Source organism: Panthera leo, chromosome B2 (genome assembly GCF_018350215.1).
Source record: "Panthera leo isolate Ple1 chromosome B2, P.leo_Ple1_pat1.1, whole genome shotgun sequence".
Taxonomy (NCBI): Eukaryota; Metazoa; Chordata; class Mammalia; order Carnivora; family Felidae; genus Panthera; species Panthera leo.
In genome coordinates this window covers 12,424,420-12,449,667 of record NC_056683.1, presented here as the reverse complement: position 1 = coordinate 12,449,667, position 25,248 = coordinate 12,424,420, and the positions used below count along the sequence as shown (strand labels likewise).

General features: G+C 46.1%; 1 protein-coding gene and 1 pseudogene across 7 annotated transcripts in view; both read right to left on the bottom strand.

Annotated features, from left to right (window-relative positions):
* ATXN1 (ataxin 1) overlaps positions 1-25,248 on the bottom strand; it is a 412,322-nt gene that overhangs the window by 216,757 nt on the left and 170,317 nt on the right. The gene's annotated exons all lie outside the window — the stretch shown is intronic.
* Positions 20,659-22,060, bottom strand: LOC122219540 (annotated as a pseudogene).

Here is a 25,248-nt window from a genome sequence, read left to right as displayed (position 1 = left end):
CAGACTTTCCCACCCCGGGCTGGGAAGTGGTCCTCTTGCCTGGGGTCAAATGTCATCCAAGCACCCCTGTCTCTCTTGCCCTCGCAACCCCCCGGGCGGTAAAAACACGAGTACAGAAAGCAAGCATCACTCTGGTTAGAAGTCACAAAAATCCTACACTTTAATCTAATTTTCATTTTAATTTGCCACTTTTCTGAGCCTTAATTGTCCCAGCGATTAAGCGGAGATATGAAACCGCCACTAAGAGATACAATTACTTCTGACATATTCGTAACAGTTACTTGCAACTTGTCACAGTGATTGTTAATGTGTTTTCGTAGCTTTTGGGAGGAGCTGTTAGAAGCCAGGAAACTCCTCTGCGAGGTGAAGTCCCCTATGTTAAGATGCTGGGGGAGGGCACACATAATTATTATGTAACTGTACCCTGAGAGCATTTCCATGACAAGTTTATTTATTTTTCACATATAAATTAGAACCAACTATTTCAACATGTTGAAATGAGAGTTTCTATGAAAAACAAATGTTTTGTAGAATATAAATCAACATTTCCCAAAGAGGAAAGCGGCACAGGCCCTCTCCCTGGGGGGAATTCTAGCATCTTTCAGAGAAAGAACAGGCAAGTCTGAGGAAAGTGAAAAGAAAAAAAGAAACATTCCCTCTCTTTGTCCCGGGCTTGCCAAACCCCTAACGGAAGGGGACTTACAAGAGAACAGCAAATGTTCTCAAGGAAGTGTCTAAGACTGGAAAAATAATAAGCGAATGCAGGGCTTTATGTAAATGACAAGAATACGTGGCAACTGGTTATGCGGGGAGGGGATTATCACGTTTAAGAAACCCCATTCGAAGTCAGCCCCAGACCTTGAGATGAGGCTTTAAATGCACTCGCTTTTGGGGGCGCCTGGGTGGCTCAGTCGGTTGGGCGGCCGACTTCGGCTCAGGTCATGATCTCACGGTTCGTGGGTTCGAGCCCCGCGTCCGGCTCTGTGCTGGCAGCTCGGAGCCTGGAGCCTGCTTCGGATTCTGTGTCTCCCTCTCTCTCTATACCCCTCCCCTGCTCACGCTCTGTGTCTCTCTGTCTCTCAATAATAAATAAATGTTAAAGAACAAAAAATTTTTAACTGCACTTGCTTTCAAAAGCCAAACCCCAGAAACTCTTCTCATTTGTACAATACGCTGGCAACAAATTCACTCCATGTATAACCTCACCCTAAAACCCAAACGATGGGCCCAGTGTCATGGAAAAGCAGCCGGGTCTGGGGAAATGGCCCCCCACCTTGGTTTCCTGGAGCTGCCGTAAGAAAGCACCACACGCTGGGGGGGCTGAAACAGCACACAGTTATTTCTCACAGTTCTGGAGGCTGGGAGTCCGTCAAGATGGCGGCATGGTGGGTCCCTTCTGAGGCCAAGACAGAAGGACCTGTTCCAGGCCTCTCTCCCCTAGCTTCTGGTGGTTGGCAGGCCATCTTTGGCATTCCTTGGCTTGTCACAGCATAACTCCAGCCTCAACGTGGCATTCTCCCAACACCTCTATCTTGATGCCCACACTTCCTCTTTTCCTTCAAATTTTTTTAAATGTTTATTTATTTTTGAGAGAGAGAGAGACAGAGAATGAGCGGGGGAGGAGCAGAGAGGGAGGGAGACACAAGAATCTGAATCTGTGCTGACAGACACAGAATCTGTGCTGACAGCCCGACGCGGGGCTTGAACTCACAAACGGTGAGATCACGACCCGAGCCGAAGTCGGACGCTTAACCGACTGAGCCACCCAGGCGCCCCATCAAATTTCCTCTTTTTACAAGGACACCAGTCGTGTTGGACGAGGGTCCATCCTAATGAGCTGATGATCTATACTGGATCATCTGCAAAGACCCTATTTCCAAATAAGGCCACCTGCATAGTCACCGGGGTCAGGACTCCCAACGTCTTTTGGAGGGATGCAGTTCAACACGTAACACCACCTTATCCCCACCCAACTTAAGAGAGGTAAAGGGGGGGAAGCCGAACCGGCTCCCGTGAGGTCCCTCTTGTCCCACAACGCATGCCACCAGTGTTGGAGGCTATCCACCACTGCTCGCAGGGAACACTCAGGAATAGACACTCCAAGCCTGTGGACACACACATCCTAGCAAACCGTCACTTGGCTTTACCGTGTTATCCGGGCCGTTTCCACTACCTTCCCACCTGCACCTGTTCTCAGCTTTGGCCACATGGCTGCCGCGCTATCTGCCTGTCAACCTGGTCCCTTTCCACCTCGGGATTGGACAGAAGTCATCCACGGCCTCTGCCAATTTTGCAACCTCTTCTACATGTTCGGCTCTCCCGCTCCTGCTTTCATTTCATCCCTTTTACGTCTGGGGCAAGCCGAGAGGTATCTCAGAAAAGGGCGTCAAAATATATTTTTGACCTATTTCTATAGCCAGCATAATGACGGGGGCACGAGAGAGCCCATCATGCTCATTGTTAAGTATACTCTTTTGCGGTTTACAAAGCATCTTGCAAATATGATAGATGCAGAAAACAATTATTCAACGACTCTAATAGACGGCAGCCATGTCAATGATTCCCAGTTTATAAAGGAGGAAACGGAAGCTTAAAAGGGTTAGGTGATTCAGTCATGGGCACCCAGCTAGTAAATCGCAGAGCCGAAATACGGACTCCTGTCTTCTGACAGCAGGTTCTGTATTTTTATACAACACATAATATGACATAATCTGCATGAAATTATCAAGAAGGATTGAAAGTTGCTTGTTGACTATAAGCAGTGGGTTTTTATGTTTACATTCCACATTTTAAGGCATTTTTCAAAATGTTTTTTTAATTTTAGGTTTTATTTATCCTTGTAAAAACCAGGTTGAGTTACTCTTAGGCCCATTTTACAGATGATAAATGAAGGCAGAGGTTATGTAATTTGCCCAAACAAACCAATGAGGTGACAGTGGAGCCAGAATAAGAATTTCTGTACACAGGGGCGCCTGGGTGGCTCAGTCGGTTATGCATCCGACTTCGGCTCAGGTCATGGCCTCACCGTTCGTGAGTTCGAGCCCCGTGTTGGGCTCTAGGCTGACAACCCGGAATCTGGAGCCTGCTTCGGATTCTGTGTCTCCCTCCCTCTCTGCCCCTCCCCTGCTCACGCCCTGTCTCGGTCTAAAAAATAAACACTTAGAAAATTAAGGAAAAAAAGAATTTCCACATACTAATTCAAAAATGGGTACGTGTGACTTTACAAAAAGGATGATTCAGTATCAACATCCTCGGAGACACGTGAAACTGCAAAGAAAATAATGCAACCTGAAGGGTAAGAAGAAAAACTTTGGATAAATTTCCATATGTTTGACTACAGGAAGAAGCAGCACATGTGTGTGTCGGGATGGACGTCCCGCCTGCACTGTGACAGGGGCCAGCGTAGATCACGTCAGACGTCCCTTAAGTTGGTAAAAGGCTATTCCAAGCAAATCACACAAGATCTGTGACTGGTGACGGAGAATATACTCTCCAGATCATGGCAGACCACAGATGCCCTTTGGTCTTTCACCCCAATTCACGAGGCAAGGCTTCCAGAAGGAAGTGGAAGGTGAGGTAACTTCACCCCAATTCACGAGGCAAGGCTTCCAGAAGGAAGTGGAAGGTGAGGTAACTTCACCCCAATTCACGAGACAAGGCTTCCAGAAGGAAGTGGAAGGTGAGGTAACTTCACCCCAATTCACGAGGCAAGGCTTCCAGAAGGAAGTGGAAGGTGAGGTAACTTCACCCCAATTCACGAGGCAAGGCTTCCAGAAGGAAGTGGAAGGTGAGGTAACTAACGGCTTTAGAAGAGAGAGGTGACAAACGTGTCCCCCGCCATGTGGTCACCAGACCACTGTGGCTGGAAGTGCGTGTGGGGGGAGGTGGTGGCAGGAGATGAGATGGAAAGCGAACGGGGAGGCCACCTTGGGAGGGTCTCAAAGGCCTTTCTGAGTAATTGCAAAGACTCTGTCAAACGGGAAGGTGCTTCCCAAGGGTTTGAGCAGGGGAATGACCCCATCAGATGCATCTGCTGCTCTTGCCTCTGAGGGAGGGACTCGCAAACCCACAAGTCCGGCCCTGACCGCTCTTCCAAGATCCAGAGACGCTTTTCAGAACGCCCGCTGGGCATCCCGACACGGCGATCCTGCTCGCACTTCCTACTGGGCGTGTTAGAGCTCTACGGGCTTTTCCAGCTCTAACGTCCTGTGACTCTACCAAACGTGGAGGGTGTGAAAAATCGACATTTCCCTTGAGGAGACTGAAAATAAACGAGTAACAGAGAAGTCATGTTCAAGAGGCAGAGCAAAAAGAGCAGTGTCTTTAATTGGAAAAAAAAAAAAAAGAAAAAACTCTGTGTTAGTCATTCCTCTCTAACTTGCGCCCGGGCTCTTAACTACAGGATGCATCTAAGCGTGTTCAAGAAGGCACGCGTGTGCATCGGTGGTGGGAGGGCTGGGGCGGTGTCGCTAGGCACCATCCAAGGACACACGCACTCCATGACAAGACGCAATGGCTTTCTTGCCAATCAAAGCTGCCACCTTGCACCTGCAGAGGCTGGCTCTAGAAACAGAATAAGATTCTTGAACTGCTGCATGTTTTAAGCATCCCACGCCCCTGAACCCAAAACAACTCGCACTCCTCGCTCTAAGCAGCTCACTCCATTTCTAAACAGCAAGTAGCCCCTGAATTCCCAAGAGACTATGTGGTAGGGCGTTTCCTCCCAAAGACAGACGAAGAATCTCCAAGATACCGTTTCGGAGGAATAAATGTGTTTTCCCGTTACACTGCCGTTCTGCTACTTCAAAAGAAACAACAGTGTGAAAATCTTTGCTTTCCCAGAGAGGACGCGCATTAATTCATACAGCGGGTTTTGAATAAAGCATCATTTATAAGGTAGAAGAATTCTGCTGCTCTTTTCCGGACACAGCTTCCAAACACAAGAATCTAGAGTGTAGGTGGCCTGCCTCTCCGCACGCCGAATTTAGAAAGACACTCATACTCTCCACAAGCCCACCTCCATCGGCCCACGTTCAACGTTCTTCTCGGCTGTGGCAGGAGCCGTTGCGGTCCACTATCCAGGACCCGATCAGAATGTCGTCTCATGGGGGGGGGGGGGGTCTCACCCTTAGGTCTCATCCGGCTGGTCCACACGGGTGCCGTTCAAACACACTCTGGGTTTCCACAACTGTCCGCCATCCCTCATGCTCAGGACAGCACCTCCATCAGACGCTGAATTCTCACTGGGGGCAACTTGACCTGGGCTCCTCCGTCCAAGGGTGAGGCCGCCCCGTGTGTTCCAGATGACAGAATACTAAGTTGTTAAAAACCACACAGAGCAAAACGGCTTCGATTTCAGGAACGTTCCCTGTGGCAACTGCACATATACCAATACCCGTAGATCTCTTCAGAGGTATTACTCAGATTCCACTCCTTCGGGCCGTGGGCCTCTGGGATTTGGGCTTCTTGGTCAATTGACAATATGAAGACACACAGTAAAAACAAAACAAAACAAAACACCACAGTTTGGGTCTGAGGAGAACACCGGCCCTGTCGACTCACATCATGGCCGCCAAGCATACGTTCCACATACTGTATGACCCAAAGGCCATTTTGATGGACTTATTAAAAGTCTGTAAGAAATCCATAGAAAAATCCATACTATGCCCATTTGTTGAGGTAAAAACCATCACCCTCAAACTCTCTAAGGTATATCTTATTCCTCTTCCTATTTAGGAAACTGCCTGAATTTTCATCATGGTCTCCCACAGACTTCCAAGTGAGAATCAGGTGTCCCTCCTAGATGCTTCCACTATATTCTCTCATGCTATCGATCACAAGGTATTGTAATTGACTAGTCACTTGTTCCTCTGCTACAATAACCATAATGTAGCATCACAGGGTAGGGACCAGTTTCCTCTTGTCCTGTTTTAGCATCTTTAGTCCTTGGCACCCTATTTGGAACACAGTGGCATCTCAAAAAATATTAGTTGACGGGTTGAATATAAAACCCAGTGTTTTACTTATTCCTCCAGTCCATGGTCAATACCACCATCTCCTTCCTACTCCACTTGGTGCTGACCGTGGTCCTCCATGGCCCATGGCCACAGTTACTGCCTGTGGCCATCCTAACTAGGAAAGCATCATCTCCCCTGAATGAGACAGTGATGAGACTGTCTCTGCAGTGATGAGACTTTGCTCTGCTCAAAGTCAATCAGGAGCTAACAGCTTTAATAGCTTTCTCCTTTGAGAGACCGAGGAGGCTTGCAAGAATCTTTAAAAAGGGAAAGCTTTGAAAGAAAGTGTGAGCAAAGCCTATAGCATTTAGGGCTGGGAACAATTATCCCTCTGAACATACACCATTTTCTGGTGGGAGAGGGCAACCCAGCGAGTAGTAATTTTCATGCAGTTCTAGGCGAGTGCCCTTTACGTAAGATCTCTTCTGGAACACTGACGCTTGCACGATACACTGTAAGTAGATTAGGGTATGTTTATGCCACGACACGCACGGTTTAAGATAATTTAACCGAGGGTGAAAAATAACTTGGGGGGGAATGATCAAATCCACATGAGAATACTCTATAAATTGTAAAGCAAGTGAATCATGGAAAAAGGCGATCCGGGCAAAATGACAGCTTTTGTTCAAGTCCGTCCAGAAGTCTTTCTTGAAAAGCCTACTATGTGCTCAGCACAGAGCCACAACTTGTGGGGAATATGGAAGAAATCAGTGCCACGGTTCAGACCCCCTTCCCTCCCGCCAGTTCCTAAACCCGCCCCCCAGACACCGAGGCTAGGTCTCGAAAATGCGAATGCAGCTGTGCCCTCATGTTTCCAGCCACCACCATCGGAGCCACACTCCGAGCATGACAAAGAAGACCCTACACAACCCGAGGGCTGCCACTCCTCCGTCCCGCTGCCCACCTCTTCTCACCGCCTCGGCCATAGTCTCTTACTAACGCTTCCCTGGGTTTCAGACTCCTTGACTCCCTGAAGCCTACGCCCTTGAAAATGCTGGCCTTCTCTGCATTCCCTAGACCACATTGCCTGCTTTTTCCTCATAACTCATCTCTCTGAGACATCTTTCCTATAAACACTTCTCCATTCCAGTCCTGGATGTGATTCCCTTTATGAGCTTCCCCAGTACTCTCTGCGTATCAGGGTCATGGCACTTGACACATGGAATTCTTCCTTCTTTCCCTCTGCCCTTGCTTCCTCTGGCCTGTCTATAAACACTTATGGAGCAATTGCTCTCCACGAGGCCCCAGGCTGTACTAGACGTGTGCGTCGCTACGAAATCTGCACAAATCCTGAATCGGAGGCATGACTTCAGGCGAGCAGCTAAACTCACTCGGAAAGCTCCAGTAGCTTGGTCGAGCTCACACAGTCAGCAAACGGCAGATGCTTCTGCTCCAAGCTCTTTCCTCCTCAGCACCCAATAAGAAGGTGAGAAACACGCTCGAGACATGTGCCCAGAGCGGGGATTTCCTGCGATGCGAAAGTCACATCCGGGGCTCTGGCGTGAGGCCAGCAGATGCCGGTCCGGGGTGGGCGTGTCCTCTGGGTGGGCATACCCACGCGGTCTGTTCACTCCCCACGACTTTCTCTTTCCTGCATATCGTACAGACGATGGCACAGTGAGTCCCCAGAATCACCCGTCAGTTTGTGTAATTTGTAGAGCCAGTCTAAACTCCTTTGGTTTTTAACCACAACTCACCAACTCTGTATATTAAATGTTTCCCACAGGCATCAAGGCCTCAACGGTCACTGTCTTCTGTTTGTTTTCGAGCTGTGCTAATGCAAGGGACAGTCCGTCCTAGTACTTATTACTAATGTCAGGTTCAGGGTTAGCACATAAAATACCTCTCCGGTTTCTTTGCGAGAGATCCAAACACTTTCTTAATGGCAACATCAAAAAGAATCAACATGTAAACATGTTTGAACAGGAATTCCTTTTCCCTTCAAGGATTTCTCAATATTTGGAACTCCTTACTAGTCAGTTCTGCTTACAAATGGCAAAAGATTTCACTATTTCTGCTTAGCCTTTTCTGAAACCCTTTATCGTATGTGCTGACAATTAGTGTTTTGACCTCAGAAATACTTTGCTGTATCACGTGGCTTAATCGGAGCGGGGGGGGGGGGGGGGGGGGGGTTGGGACAGTAAAGAAAATGACATTTTTACCTCTTCTTCCTTTCTGTCTCTTTCTCCCTCCTCTCCCCCATATCTCCTTTAGCAAAAGCCCTCATTTAATCCTCACGGATTGGTAAATATGGTGTTACATGTTCGTATAGCTTCTTAGTCTTTTCACTTGATTGGCAAAAGAAAAATAGCACGAGGTTGGAGTGTAATTGCTACCTTCCTCCTTTACAGCACGGACTTCCCACTCAAACTCCTCAGTGCTGGTGAGGAAAATCAGCCTACCACTTCATCCCTGCGGGAGAGTTAGGAGAGCAACCTTCACCCCTGCAAACAATTCAGTCAGACCCAGCGCTTCCAAATTGCTTTCTGCTCATTGGAAAGCCCTGCAGACACCAAATGGGCATTAAACATGCCCAACCCCAAAGGCAGCCTCGCTGTTAATGGGGAAACATCAGAAGCATTCCATTAACGTTAGAAACACCACCAGGCTGTCCACCATCATCGCTGTGATTTAACGCTGTTCTGGTGGAATTAGCCAATTTAATTATAAAGGAGAAAGAAAAAAAGGGGTATAAAATCGGAAAAAGAGGCAGTAAAATCATTATTTGCATATGCTGTGGCTGCAAATCTGAGCGAGCCAGTTGAACAGCAATGGTAGACAATTAGAGAATCCCTTAAGGTAATTAACAAAAGTCATATGCAAAAATCAGTAGCCTTCCTCAATGACAGCCAGTAAAAAGATGTCCCCACTTTTCATGGCAGCGAAAATATAAAGTACCTAGATGATAAACTGGATGAGAAATAGGCAAGATCTATGAAAAACAATTAAATACTACTGAGGAACATAAAAATCCTAGAAAGCACCGTGAAAATATGATGCTAAGTAGAAGAAGCCAGTCATAGAGGACTAAATGTGATACGATTCTCCTTATATGAAGGCTTCCAAATAGGCACAACCAATAAAGAAAGCAGATTAGTGGTTACTGAGGGCTGGGGAGGGAGGGTATGGGGTATGCTGATGGGGACGGGGTTTCTTTGAGGGATGATGAAAACGTTTTGAAATTAGATTGTGGTGATGGTTACATAACTCTGTAAATGCACTAAAACCACTAAATAGTGCACATTAAAAGAGTACATTGTATGGTACCTCAATAAAAGGTATGATTTAAAAAATACTCAGCAAAAACCCAGGAGACCATTTTTTTTAAATATAATGTTCGACTGGAGAAGGCCTAAGTATATCAAAAAGTTAAAAGCCAAAAAAAAAAATCTGATAAGGCAACATAATTTTAAAAACAAATCCCGCATGAAAAAAAAATAGATCAAAAAAAGAAACAGATAAATAAAAAAAGTACAAGACCAAAGGACTGGTTTTCTTGAGCTCCTAAGTGCTCCTAAAAATCGATTCGATGGAAAGACCAAAAACCCAGTAAAACACGGGCAATGAATGTGAACGTACATTTTTTAGAAAAGCAAACGAGAATGGCACTTAAACATGTGAAAACATATTCAATCATCGCTATAATGAGCAAAGTCACATTAAAAGCTACTAAAAGATAGTATTTTTTCACCTCTTGGGTTGGCAAAGACCACAAAGTTTAATCACACTGTCTGTGGAGAAAAGGCACACTCACGCAGCTCTAGTGGGAGCACGCATTGGTACAGAGCGCCAAATTGGAGGGCAATTTGGCAAGGTTTACCAAAATTAAAGCTGCACATTCCTTTTGATTCCACTTGAGTAATTTCTCCTCCAGAGATCCTTGCTGACATATCAAATGCTATTTATAGAAAGTAATTCACCGAAGCTTTGTTCATAGTAGCAGATAATTGGAAACACGCAGAAGTCTGTCAATGTGGGACTCAATAAAGTGTGGCAGGACCATACAATGGAATACAATTTAGATATTATAAAGAATAAGGCTACTCTCTACGTTCTGACAAAAAGATATTCCAGGATACACAGGTTAAAAAAAAAAAAAAAAAGGCAAAGAGCAGAATAGTTTGTATGGTGTAAACATTGTTTAAAAAAACAAGAACCCAGTTTTGCTTATATAGTTATAAAATAATCCGAAAGGTATTTCAAAGTAACGGTAATAGTAAGAAAGAAAATGTTAATGGAGCTTGCTTCCAGGAGCGAATTTGGATGCCTCGGAGACAGAAACAAGAGACTTAGTTTTCTGTGGACATCTACTGTGCCCCTTCTATACATTTAGTGATTTAAGACAAATCTGTGGTTAAAAGAAAGAAAACAAGTATGGCAAGGACACAGATACGAAATGAACAAAATATGGGATCTAATTTTCAAGAGATCTGGGGGTTATTTTTAATATAGGCATATTTAAGAAAAACATAGTTATACAAAAGTCCTCCCAAGTGACCATCCAGGAGACCAATTCAACTTCTGCAAAACAGATGCATTCCGTGGAGCTTCCTATACGTGGGGCTTTTGTAAGGCCACCCTCCCCCACCCCGGCGCCCCCGTACCTCCAGAGTGGGCAGGACTACCCTCCAAGACCAGATGGATTTTCATAATTCATTCATAATTCATTCAAATGCGGCTGCTGCGACAGCTGGACGCGTCCCAACTAGGTAGGTTTGTTTAGGTTTATCCTCAGGATACAAAACAGACCAATTTTGCCTATTTCTACTCACTTGAATTATTAAGTCTCTCATTGGCCATCGGTTAAATTCAGAACAAAACGGCTGTAAAAATGTCCTGATACACACTGTAGTGAATTCACCAGACATTCCCTTAAGGTGCTCGTTCTAAGGGGGCGGGGAGAGGAGGGTAAAGATAGAAGGATGGACACCCATCTGTACCCACCTGTCCCCTCTCCGACTCCCCTCCGAAGGAGCCCTGTGCACTCAGGCAGAACAGACTGGTGAGCAGTGACGGGCCAGCCAGAGTGAAGGGTTTCAGACTCCACCAAAACTCCTCATTTTACCTCTCTCACGGAGCCTGTAGCAAATCCCTTTGTTTGTAAACTCTTCTGTCAAGTGGAAAGTTCGGAGTCCCTTCGACACACATCTATCATCACAAAAGAGCGGGCAAGGCTTCCCCTGTATGCCTCCTTAGCCATGACAGCCATGAGCGCAGGGGTTGCTGAAATTCACAGGTAACCCCCAACTTTATTTTAGTCCAAAATCTATCCTCTCCTACAGATGAGACAAATGACATTTTTACGTTCTCTTCCACGTTCATGAAGGAGGGAACGGGAGTGAGAATTAGTGTAGCTTGTACGTGACTTAGAGAAACTGCTGAAAACATAAGATCGGAAGAATTCCATAAGCTCTTGGGTAGCCTCCAAAGAGACTCCTCTGAGTTCCTGATGCCTTGGGTATCTGGTGTGGCGTATCTGATACTGGAGGTCAGAGCCACTGGAACGCTCGAGCCGTGGGACTGGCACAGAACTGAAGAGAAGAGACAGGTGAAGGATTTGTGTCTCGAGATTTCCAAAAAACAAGAGGAATAAAGACCCTTGTGCAGAAGGCAGGAGTGATGATAGGTTTTGAAGAGACTGGGAAGGGGAGGACGGGGGAGGGGAGAAAAAGCAGGCGGCCCCAGGCTGTGCCCAGAGAAGGGAGTGGCCTTGTTTGAGATTCTGAGATTTCGACAGGTGCATAGCAGGTTGGATCGAATTGATAAACAGGGCATGGGTGTGGCGGTATGTGCGGGACTGGCATGAAGGAGGTGAGGTTAAGGTGAGGAGACAGAGAGTGGGGGCCCCTGGGTGGCTCAGTCGGTTGAGCGTCCGACTTCGGCTCAGGCCATGATCTCATCATGGTTTGTGAGTTCGAGTCCACTCTGTGCTGTTATCACCAGAACCCAGTTTGGATTCTCTCTCTCTCTCTCTCTCTCTCTCTCTCTCTCTCTCTCTCTCTCAAAAATAAATAAACATTAAAAAATGTAATAATAAAAAAAAAGAGCCAGGCTGGAACTGAGCACCTCACTCAAACAGAGAGGGAAATGGTCATTCTGTCAAGGAAGACGGGGGGCACCCGATAAAGAGTCTTGAACCACATTTCTTACTTTCCACGGCCAAGTCAGAGGGAGGCTCATGAAAAGAAGAACGCTCTGAGAGGTGAACAGGTGCCTGAACAGGTGGGTTAACCTTATGATGAGGAAGGCAGCAGAGAGTTCTGCGATTAAGAGAGCAATGGATACGGGTCCAAATCCCAGCTCCTCCCACATCCCGGCTGCATAGCTTCAGGCTTTAGGGGAGCCCGGAGCCCGTCGAAACCCCTCCATGGTATCTGGAAAGTAAGGCCATCTGATAAATGCCAGAACTCATGTGGGGTGCTTAGGAGAGAGTCTGGTGGTTGGTGATTAGTAAACAAATTAATTGAGGTTCTTGCTGTTCTACAACCACCTTCTTCAGGAAAATTATTTTGAGGAGAGTGAGATAGATAAGAAGAGACTGTAGTGAAGCAAACCGATGTATGAAAAGGAAAAAAAAGTCATTTAATGTCTTCTAAGCAACACAGATGGGGCGCCTGGGTGGCTCAGTCAGTTAAGTGTTCGACTCTTGATTTTGGCTCAGGTCATGATCTCACGGTTCATGGGATCGAGTCCCGTGTCGGAAGCCTGCTTGGGATTCTCTCTCTCCCTCTCTCTCTGCCCCCTCCCCCCCGCACCGTGCACACGCTCTCTCTTTCTTTCGTAAATAAACTTGGAAAAAAAGTAAGCTGCACAGAGAAATGAAAACATGCCCACACAGAAGCTAGTTTGGGAATGTTCACAGCAGCATCATTCGTATAACGCGAAAAGTAGAAGCACTTCCAATGGTTATCAACTCACGAGTGGATAAGCAAAATGCGCTACATGCATACCGTGGAATATTATTCAGTCAGAGCAAGGAAGGGCTGCAGAAACCAGCCACCGACCTGCTACCTGCCACCGTAAGGATGGAGCTTGGAAACATTATCTAAGTGAAAGAAGCTGGGCACAAAAGCCCACATCCCGTGTGATTCTATTTATACGAAATGTCTAGGAGAGTCCAAGCTACAAAGAGAGAAAACAGATGGGTGGTTGTCAGGAGCTGGGGGTGAAGGTTTGGGGGAAAATGGGAAGTGACTGCTAACGTCTAGAAGGTTTCCTTCGGGGGCAGGTGACAAAGGCACACCTCTGTGAATGTAGCAAAACGACCTGCCAGACAGCCCTTAACGTTTCCGGCTTCCCATTTCCTGAATAAAGAATATTTGTCTTCCCTGGGGGAGAGGTCCTGATGGGTAGACCATACGCAAGGTAGAATTCCAGCCCTTTCTTTAACTATGAATATCAGAAGATATCGATCCTCTTCCTCTGGAGACACTGTCAGGTGGGTGCCAGAGAGCTTACTTCGCTTTTTCTTTCTATGTGCTTCTTTCAATCCTGGCTACTGCATTCTGTTCCCCCATGAGCACAGTGGCTAAAAATCAATCTCTGCTTGATCTTCCCAGGCAGAAGCTTTGAAGTGGACAGGCATTTTTCATACCCAGTTTAAAGCTTATGAAAAAATACCGAGGGGGTGCTCTGGAGCCTTGCCTTCTGGCTTCTCCAAATCACGGGAACGGGGTACCTAAAAGCCATGCCTTCTCCAAACTACTCTGGTTAACAGGCACCATGATTTTCTTCAGGGAATAAAAATTGCCAGGATAATGTACTGAAGAACCACAGCCTATGGCCCATCTGATGTCTGATTTATCTGATAAACACGCCAATAACTGCCTGCACCGCGACCTCCATAATATTATTGGTTCCAGGAAGCCCACCTTTTCCACACGAGGCAACAGTGATTTTCAGGGAATACTCAAACTAAGAAATCAGAATGCCAATTTACTCATTTGCAATAATAATCATCATCACAGTAACAAACAACAACAATTATTATTATTTCGGCATGATTCTGTAAGGTCTCTGGGTAATGTTGGCTTTTGACCCCCCCAACTCCTCCCCCCCCCCCCACACACAAACTGCCTTTACTCTCCGAGCATTCCAGAAATCAACTACGAAAGCAATTCTCCAAGACTTTCATCGAAAACCATTTTAATACACAGGGTTAATGAAGTCTCTTTAAAGGTCAAGAACGTCGCTTCATATGTTTCAGCTTCGATGTTCAGGGCTGAAGACACAACACAAATGATTAAGTGCCATGTTTTATAACAGGTTACTCTGCTCGATGGCGTGTCAGCTGTAAAAGATAAATTTCTACTAAGACAAGCATGTTCAGTGACTGTCACGTAGCCCATTGGGCCCAATTTTCATGAAGAAGTTCCCACCCCACTTGGTATGTTTCACCTACAAATGCATCCAAGCAGTATCAGTGCTGAAAACTACAGGCTCTTTTTTCTCTGGCAGGGCGCTGGCAGGGGGGGGGGGGGGGGGGGGTAGGAGGGTGGGGGCGAAGTGTCCAGAAAGAGAGAAAAAGTATTTTTCAGGACATTGGAAATTAAGAGCAGATTATATAAGATTTAAGGTGAATGACAACAATAAAGCTTTCGCGTCTCTCCAGATATCTAGAAAGCTGTAAACTTGAGCTGGTCATAAAACAGAAATCCATTAAACTTAATTATTTCTCTTCTAACATTCAGCATTTCATGTTTTTGCATCCGGTGGGGTCTTAAAGAGGTAGCTTCAAGAGTTCTCCCTTAATTAATGATTTTTGTTGGCCTTTTAAAACTCTGGATTCCTCACCCTTCTTTCCCTGCCAGATACTCCCTTATAGTATTGGAGTAACTTCTAGCTACTCTCAAAACATTATAAGCAGTGTACCTATGGGAAAATATACGTTGTCTTTTACACGTTTTGACAGTCAATGCTCAGTAATAACCTGACAGTATTTAATTATAATGCCTGACTTTTCCGCACTACTCTACAGTTCATAAAGGGCTTTCTTTCACGCTCACGGGGGCTTCTTTGTGTTAAACTACAGCTTGGCAGTTCAGCTTCTGTAAAATCCTTTCAAAGGTATTAGTCAATGACTGATCATTTAATATAAAGGTGTCCTGAAATCTACAAGGACAATTTGGGGGAAAGTGATTGCAGGCTGGAGAGGGCAGAAAGATCATGACATGAAAATTATTCTCATAGTTTTGACAGGAAAGAAAAATCAGCCAAAGATACAACAGAATACATAAACTTGAAACTAAAAGGAAATGTTTCTAGCCAGGGCCACAGTACGGTTTTAAACAGAAGGGGAAGACCATTAAACATGACTGCTAGTCACTAAATTTTAACTACACCAGTATCGGAATCCGAGCCTCAACTGCAAGGCAGAATAAGAGCCGAAACAGATTCCTACCATTGCAGGGGTGCATTGTGAGGGGGGAAACAAAGTATTCTTTTTAATACAGCAGCACATCACCTTGACAATCTATGACAATCTTGCCCTGTCCTAGGCATTCTATTTCTGCTTTCTAACAGAACAGCATCAGTAACGTCTGTGATCATATTCTGTCAGCTGCTCTGCTAAGAGCAGAATTTTTTTACTTGGATACGGGTTGTATGCTTCCTAAGAAGGAGCATCTCTAAGACCAGGGTTTTTACCTTTTTGCATTACAATATGATGCTACCAACAACAGCTCTGTGCATGCATTACACCTACAAACAGATTTGCAATAAACAAAGTTTGTAATCTGCAAATCGGCTCCATGAACAAATAACTGACTCATCGGGTATTTGTAAAAGCAAATATAAAAACCCACGAATTATATATGTTTATGTGTCGACAAACCATAAAATGCTCAGAACTTTTACTTTTACGTTAAGGCATGTTGTTTTGATGCGTCAGATTTTTCCCCTGTATGCGTGGAACACATACGCAAAAGGGAATTATAAACTTCAGCGTTCTTTAACCTTTACAAACCAACACAGTAATTACATTGCAAGATATCTGACAACCCGGGGTAATACAAGAAAAGAATTCTTTCTTTCCCCTACTTCCTTTAAATCGTTCTCAATTTTTCTACAATTTACAGACTCCCTGCACAAAAGATTTTCATAGCCATGAATCCTACTAAAGATAAATTGGTAGATAAAATGAAATCACCATTCCAATTCACAAGAATAGTTGAGGCACCTCCAAAGGAAATGTTTCTCCAAACATACAGTATTAAATTTTAAGAGCAAGGCTATCATGAAAACAAATGCAGAGAAGAGTAAACATAAGTTAGGCTTGACAAGCCCGTACTGATAAAGCACAGATAAATGTTATCTCTGGGTTACCAGCCCAGTACAAGCAGTCCTCAATTTATGAATGAGCTCTGTACAGAAAGTTCATTTGTAAGTCAGTTGGTTGGAACCCCAAACTCGTTTTCTCAGAGAAGCAAAGTTTATAAATAGTGCTCAGTTTTGTAGGAAGGCAAACAAGAGCTATTAAGCCCGTGATGCAGACAAATTTCGGTACTGACAGCTCTCAAGCAAGCTGTTCCTGTGGCAGGCAGGGAACAGGAGGTACAGGAATCAAGAGCAGGTCGGGGAGAAGAAGGGCATTTCTTCTTCTTGACCTGGAAGTTCCTAAGTTTTTCTGGCATCTGCCTGCCTCTCTTATTTATTTATTTATTTATTTATTTATTTATTTATTTATTTATGCATGCATGCATGCATGCTTTTAATGTTTATTTTTGAGAGAGAGAGAGAGACACACACACACAGAGTGTGAGCTGGGGAGGGGCAGAGAGAGAGGGAGACACAGAATCTGAAGCAGGATCCAGGCTCCGAGCTGTCAGCACAGAGCCCGATGTGGGGCTCGAACCCATGAACCGTGGGATCATGACCTGAGCCGAAGTCGGACGCTTAACTGACTGAGCGACCCAGGTGCCCCTGCCTTCCTCTCTGTATAGACTTCCTCCCACCCCCTAACTTTGCCCCAACCCCCCATCTAAATACTTCATCCCAACCTATGTAATAGAGCACCGAAATAATTTTATATAGTTAACCCCCAGCCCCCCTTCCCGAAACTCCCCTTCTTGTTTTTTGTCATGTGACATCAAAAGCTTACCAATAGTTCAGTTCAGTAAACACCTGTTTCAGAGTTTGGTGGGAGATACAAGCTCCGGAGAGCAGAATGGGGCTACAACGCAGCCCTGAGGACAGAACACAGACACTGGGACATTTGGAAGGACTGAGATGATTTCAGGAATTCCTTTGGAATTTAGTTATGTTAATAGGACTCGGCTCCCAGATGGTGCAGTTCGAAGAACTTCGGTAGAAGCGGTTTCCTCACCAATCGGCACAGATAAAGCCCAGGATGGTGGTGAGGATGCCATCCTCTAGTGGCGGTGTTTAGAAGCTTCCTCGTCTTTCCATGTGGGGCCACTCAGGATTACTTGCTCTTTCCGCCCCCCCCTCCCTCCACGCTGAAGATGACATCAGGGAATGTGTGTTCAGAGGAAGATGGTGTGAAGGATAAAGGGTCCTGGGGCACCTGGGTGGCTCAGTCAGTTAAGCGTCCCTCCAACTTGGGCTCAGGTCATGATCTCACACATGGTTCACGAGTTCGAGCCCTGCATCGGGCTCTGTGCTGACAGCTCATTGCCTGGAGCCTGCTTCCGATTCTGTGTCTCCCTCTCTCTCTGTCCCTCCCCCCTCGCACTCTGTCTCTCTCTCTTCCTCAAAAATAAGTAAACATTAAAAAAAATATGTAAAAAAAAAGGGTCCTGACACACTGACTCAGCAGGCCCCCGATTTTCCCAGGACAGGGGTGGGGTGCCTGGAAATACCCGGTACTCAATGCAGGTATGCCCCCAGGGCACGGCTGGACCGGATGTAAAGGCTGACATCAGGCTCGAGAAGGTACCCAGCTGTGGCAGAGGCTGGTTAGTGTTCCACACACTTCCCTGACCTCCCAAGCGTTAAGGTTGGCATTTCCCGGCATTCCCCGCGGTTAGGTGTGCCCACCTGACTAAATCTGGCCAAGGGAACATGAACGAGAGCGTAACAAGCCTCCAGCGAGATCTTTCAGTGCCTCACTTCCCCCACCACTGCTGGTCAAACTGGCTGCAGAGGAACCTTCTGGTCTCCCACTGACCTTAGGGAACGGCTGAGCCATAAGATGGAAAGACCCTGGGTCTGGGGATCATCGCCAGGTGGATGTCTCCACCCCCACCTGTGAACACCGGAAGTGAACTCTGACAAGCTGGGGTGTTGGAATGCCACATTCTTGCTCTCCGTGTCCTCTCTGCTTTGCTGCATCTCAGGAAAACATCCTTTATGTTGACCTACCCTGAAAAATCTACGCAGATATTGTCTCTCTAAAATGAATGGCCCCACACTGCTGAGCTGTTTTAATGCTTCCAGTTTTCTACTTCCTTCACTGTGGTTGATATATTTAAAACATGAGAAACCCCTCTCCTTCCATTGAATCTACTTGGGGAACTGGGTAAGTAAACTAGTTACATCATTAACCCTACTTTAAGTGCCCTGCTCAGCCAACCAGACTCTGGGCATCTCAGGGCCTCACCCACAGAGCCAAGAGCAGGATTTTTTTTTTTTTTATCAGCCATTTTTCTCTTTCCTAGGAAGTCTTTTTCCCATTATTTGCAGATTTCATGAGTAGGTTAGGGTCGCCAAAGCATGTGTACTGGGCAAGAAAACCAGGATCATGTTGTTGTCATGACAAAATTCACACAAGTGACAGCACTTGAAAGTTGTTAAAACAGCTTGCTCGCTTCATCCTCATTCATTTAACTTACTTTTAATGCGAAAGGGGAGATAATAGTGGAGACAGTGAAGAAAGGAAGGAATGTGTAACCACACCCACCTCTTGCTCTGTTAGGTCTCCCCCTTATTTCATTACTCAATGCCACAGGGGAGGGCACAAACTCTAAATTCAGATCTAACCTTAAACAGATTTTGTTCATTCCTAAAACTTGGCTTTCTATGCTTGTTTCTTCCACAGCAATTATCTGGCACTTTCCACCCTCGTCTCTCTGTTGCATTTGTAAAAGGTCCACTAGATTACATGACCACGTGCTTCCCGTGCTTCCTGTGGGGCGTCCTAAAAAATAAAAGAACTAATCTGCATAACACATGCGTAAGAACTCTGTGACAAAGGATAGCCCGGTAAGTTTCTCAATGCCTAAGGGGCTCTGCTGAGGGGCTGAGGTTCTGTCTGCCTTCACCTCACAACTTTCGAAAATAAGTCCGGAATGGTTCCCTGAGCTTGGCATACGACTCCCACTTCTGCCACCAAAGGACAACTGGACCCCCACCGTAGGAAATGCACTCTACTCAATTGCACCAGGCGCTCTGAGAAGGGGGTGGTGCAGACTGGCCTGTATTACATGGCGCTGTGGAGAGACTCACGGGACAGGGTAAGCACCTGTACATGGAACCTTTCTATAGAACCATTACAATTTAACGCAATTCAATTTAGAACTGCAATTACAATTTAGAACTATGTTCCCGATGAAAACAATACTGAAGTCGACACAAAGAACATAAAAAGGCCCTTTACCCTCCTAGTTTGCACGTATAGGCTTCCACAACGGGCCCACAGAGGGGACCTCGTGGTCACCTCGCAGAGTGCTCTGCCACTACCAGGGTAGACACTCTACAAAAGACGAACTCCTTCTTACATTACACACAAGATGTCTATTCGTATGAGGAGACCCATTGCCATTTAAACCATGTCTTAAATACAGCGTAGGCCATTCACATTTCACGGAGCGTTCTCGCCATTCAGAAGATACCTGCAGCTTAAGTTAACGTGCTGCAAAGGTGACACAGGATGCTTCGTTCTGGACCCGAATCAGAACCACCTCAATTCCACGCTTGCCAGGATACAAGTGACCTCCATTTACAGTTAACCGTAAAAGGGGTGAACTTTCTCTTTAGTTTCCTATTTTCAGTAAAATGTCTATTTAGCCTAATCACTGATAGATACCAAAAAGGGGGTCAGTGCTCAGTTTTTAAGAAACATAACTGAAATGTCAACTGTGAGAGCAATGGACATTTTTGTATAGTCATTTTTGAGGTATGGGTGGAAATTTGTGAAGTCTCTGATGAGCACAAAGGAATAAAGGATACAGAAACCCCGTCCTAAGTAACACGGAGAAGGGACAAGCCCAAGAGAAGAATGACACAGCCAAACCCGTCCAGGAGAACATTAATTAAGGGTCTGCTCAATGGGCACCAGTATATAAAACAAGTCCCCAAGACATAGTGGCTGAAGAGCAGGAGCTCGAAACTTCAGCACACAAACTTAACTTTCCATTTTTTCTTCCGTCAAGTTCATTGTGCTTTTACGGTATTTTAGCTTTCGTATTTGGGACCGCTGGGACCCAGGGATCTCTATCTTGGCAGAGTTAAAAGAGTACGTGTGAGCTTTTCCTAAGTAGAATGGTGATTTACTAGAGAGAGTTTTCTGGTGAGTAGAGTCTGAACAGTAGGCTTGACGTCTTTATTAAGCACAGAAAAGCGCCAACTTGAAAAATATCCTAACGCCGTTCACGGCTGCTGCTAGGAAGACAGCAATCCCCTCCCTTCTTTTTAACTGGAGGACAGGGACCCCCCCGCCCCCCCCCCCCCCCCTCCGCCACCATATGTGGGTCTGAGCCGGTCATCTGTGAAGTCATTCAGTCCAGCTCAAGCCATGGGCTTTCCTGCTTGTGTTTCATAGGGAAACATCGCATTTACACTCTTTTTCATCCTCCTTTACCTAGAATACAGAATGCCTCAACGTAGGCACTGAAATATCTGCTGAATGAATTATTTCAATTACGGACACCAGCGGCACCTGTCCTGTGAGCTTGACCCGGGAATCATCTTTGTGACTTCTCCCTCTTCGGGCCCCACATCCACCCATCACTACGTTCTATGAGTCTACCTCTTGACATGCTTTTAGATACGATGCCTGCTCCTCTTCTGATTCCCCACCCCTCCCGCTCCAGGCCTCGGACGAATTGCTTCTCACGACGTATTTCTTTGTTGCTGCTATTTTTTCACTTCATTGTCATACGCTTAGCTCTGCAATCCAGCTAGATGTGGAGGGGAGTAAGGAAAAAACACGAAACCTGCTGAACTATATGCACGAGAGCACAAAGATTACAGGATATTTCGAGCAGGTGGGGGTGAGGGGGTGCTCTCCTGAGCCGCAGAAGAAACGGTTGGATGGTTAAGATAAAACACAAGTTAGACTTTTTAGATCTGTTCAGTCAGCAATGGTGACCTTCTTGCTGATCTTGCCGTCCCTGGACCCAAAGCCTTCCACAGCCTTCCACAAGATTCCTGCCCTCCCTCACCTTGCCAAAGACCACACGCTTACCATCCAACCACTCAGTCTTGGCAGCGCACATGAAAAACTGGGAACCGTCTGTGTTGGGTCCAGCATTTGCCGCGGACGAGATGCCAGGACCCGTGTGCTTCGGCATGAGATTCTCATCATCAAGTTTCTCCCCAGAGGCGGATCTGCTGCCAGTGCCATTATGGCGTGTGACATCACCTCCCCGGCACGTAAATCCCAGAATAATCCTGTGAAGGCAGGAACCTTTATACCCAAATCCTTTCTCCCCTTGCTTTGTCTACAAACAGCTCGAAGGAGACGCCGCCCAGTGGCTCCCCAGCCATGGCGATGGTGGAAACTACAGCGGAGTTGACCATCTCTGGGTGGCAGCTCCAGGGCTTCGTCATCTGCAAGGTCTCATTACCTATTTCTAACTCCTAACTCACCTGGCCTCCTCTTTCCCAAATCCCAGCCACCTGGATAGCCTGTCACCGATTTCCCATGTGTACTGTCTCATGGCGGCACTTTCTGGGGCAAGAACTTGAACTCTGCGTCACCTCCCCGTCTGCCACATCTTCATGACCCTCTGCTCTGTCTTCCCCACAGGGGCCCAGCTTTCTTGCCTGCTGCTCTCCAGCAATGACACCCACATCCCTCGGCCAGCCTCTCCACCTACCCCACCCGGGTCGCCTGCGTCCCTCCCTCGAGCCTGTGTCCCTGCTCTCCCTGCTCCTGGACCCATCCCTGTGTGTCCCCCCTCCCCCCGTCATCTCTACACCTCCTCTCAAGGCGTTTCTCCCATGAAACCTGTCCTGACCCCTGTGCCCCCAGCCATGCCCCCTTCTTCTCAGCCCTCAATGACCCTCACGTGCCCCCCACCCCCCACGGATTCTCGGTTGCACGCTGTCACCTATTGTTCGGCAATTGCTTCTTGCGGGTTGGTGTTGTGTCCTCAGCTAGATTTTCACAAAGATAAATTTAGATTTATAGACAGTTGCAAAAATAGTACACACTTGCCTTGTCCCTAACACTAGGCGTTCCTTTATGTTCAAGTCTTACATAATCATAGGATATTAAACGTGGTCAACACCACCAACCAAATCACAGAATTTGTGACGATGTCACCAGTTTTCCACTCGTGTCCTTTTTGTGTCTCAGGAACCAATCTAGGCTTTCACACGACATGGACACATCCTGTCTCTTGGGTCTCCTTTCACCTGTACAGCTCCTCAACCCTTCCTTAGCGTTAAGACCATGACACTTCCGGAGAGTACTCGTCAGCTGGTTTCTAGAATGTCCTTTGACTGGGTTGGATATTTTCTCTTGAGGAGAGTGGGATTACACATGACTGGGAAGAACACCACGGCAGTCGCCTGAGGCGGGGGGGCCTTCTCAGCATTTCCTGTGAAGGGGCATACAATGTCAAATATGGTTTCCTGGTAATGCTAACCCTGATCGCTCAGTGGAGGCATGTCTGTGAAGATTCTCCAGGTAGAGAGACCTATTCCTTTTTGTAATTACTAAATGTTTTGGAGGGAGATACTTGAAAATGCTACAAGTATCCCGTTTCTGCTTAATCTTTTGCCCACCAATCCTAGCATCCATCCGTGGAACTTTCCTGTGGCATTTACTGCGAGGAGTTCTAATGATGCCTCTCATGTATTTATTTATTAACTTGAATTCTTCTGTAAGGAGAATTCTTTTGCCTCACTTATTCATTTATTCATTCAATTATTTATTGATATCACTATGGACTCATGGGTTCTTCTTTGGGGTTGTAATCCAATATGATTTCCTCACTCAGGCTGTCCTAACCCTCAGCCAGATTTTTCTACGACATCAGAGCAGATTTGGCCATGTCTTACACTTTTTTCACATTCCCTCGGGTCTAAGACAATGCTAGGTACATGGTAGGTGTCAGATTCAGTGACTGACTGATTGAGTGGTTGATTCATTCATTCATTCGACAAGTAATGTTCAGGGCCTTGCCTTCTGTGCTACAACAAATAAAACAATTTCTTCTCTCAAGCGGTTTACAATCTAGTGAACAGAGACTCGTGTGAACACCTACGAGTCCCTGATAAAAAGTATTTGGAGGAGTAAAGCAATAGCTCAAATGGGAATATGGTAAACTCTTCCTGGAGAAAGAAGTCTATGGTGAGAGACAGGCAGAAAAAACTTTTAAGAAAAACAGCATTCAAGGGGCGTGCCTGGGTGGCTCAGTCAGTTAAACATCCGACCTCAGCTTGGGTCACGATCTCACGGTTCGTGAGTTCGAGCCCCGCGTCGGGCTCTGTGGCGACAGCTCGGAGCCTGGAGCCAGCTTCTGCTTCTGTGTCTCCCTCTCTCTCCCCCCGCCCCCTGGCTCACTCGCTCGCATGCTCGCTCTCTCTCAAAAATAAGCATTAAAAAAAAGAAAAAAAGAAAAAGAAAAGCAGTATTCTGCTCACTCTATAAAAGCAAGTGTGCACATAAAATATCTAAAGACAAACACTGTAACACAGTTAGCAGGTGTAGCCTGCCCCTGCATCTTCTAGACTAATTCTTAAAATCAAGCCTCAAGGGCACGCTTTTTAGGAAGATTTAATGTAGTAAACACAGACTCTTTATATAGCGACTATGTGCTTTCCTAGGAAAATTGGAAAGAGCTAAAGTAAAAAAGTCTGAGGAGCCATTTGTCTTAATCCAGTTTCCAAATCCAATTTCATAGTTTTTATGCCTTCACAGGGAATCATGAAGAATACGTAAGAAGCACCATCAATCAAAGATGGGCTCCCGAAGTTTCTTCACTTAATTCGATTTTCTCGTGCCGCTCCTCCTGTATTTCCCGAACAAAGTGCTTCTTTTCTGCGTGTGATAGTTCAGACCTGCAAATGTCCTCGGGAATAATAAACAAACAACCAGGGCACGTTTTCTGCCGCAGAGAGCACACACTGTAACATTCTTCATCCAAAGCATTTTGAACTCCAAGCCACCAGGGCTACAATACGAAAATACCCGGCAGGTATTCCAAGAGCTGCCAACAATAGAGAATTTGTATCTTTCGACACTTAACTGACACTTAAACCTGTTAATATGTGACTCCTACTATTGTTCTAAATGATGAACAGGCAAAGACTCTCCCCGCACACCCAATGTTAGTTGCATCGTGCACTTGGGTTGCAACAGTAAAGGCTGCTGGAAGGCATGTTACTTTCACGGTTTCCTGTCACCCTTTCTCATTATCGTCAACGTGTCCTCTCCATGTTAGGATGTACAGAACAGAGGCGCACGTGTGTTGTGTCTGTGGCTATCCCCACAAATGCACGCATATTCACGGATGCACACACGAATATGCTCGGATGCATACAGACGGACCCCCGCGCTCACATCCACTCAGAAATCGAGCTTGTTCCCCTGCCTGCCACGCATGTCACACACAAACAGCATCCAGGTCCAGTGGTCTTCCTTTTGTTACCTTTGGGAGGGGATTAAGATAAAAAGCTAAAAAAAAAAAAAAAAAAAAAAAAGAAAAAAGGAAGAGAAAAGGAAAGCCAAGTAGACACTTCATGGAGTCTGTGATGAAGACACAGAAACCAATGAAGACAGATGGGCTGCTGGCGGCATAAAGGAAAGTTCGGCACGTCAGCCCACACTCTGCAGGGATTTACCCAGCCTAACCTTCTCCGTTTCGAGCCTTCATCCTTCAGCGTCCTACTTATCTTCTTCTTGTAGCTGGCCCACCGACCCCATTCCCGTCTCTACCTGGACCTCCCGCAATGGGGACTATTTTCTTTTTTATTTATTTTTTTTTTTGGTAACCTTCATTTATTTTTGAGAGAGAGACAGAGTATGAGTGGGGGAGGACAGAGAGAAAGGGAGACACGGAATCCGCAGCAGGCTCCAGGCTCCGAGCTGTCAGCACGGAGC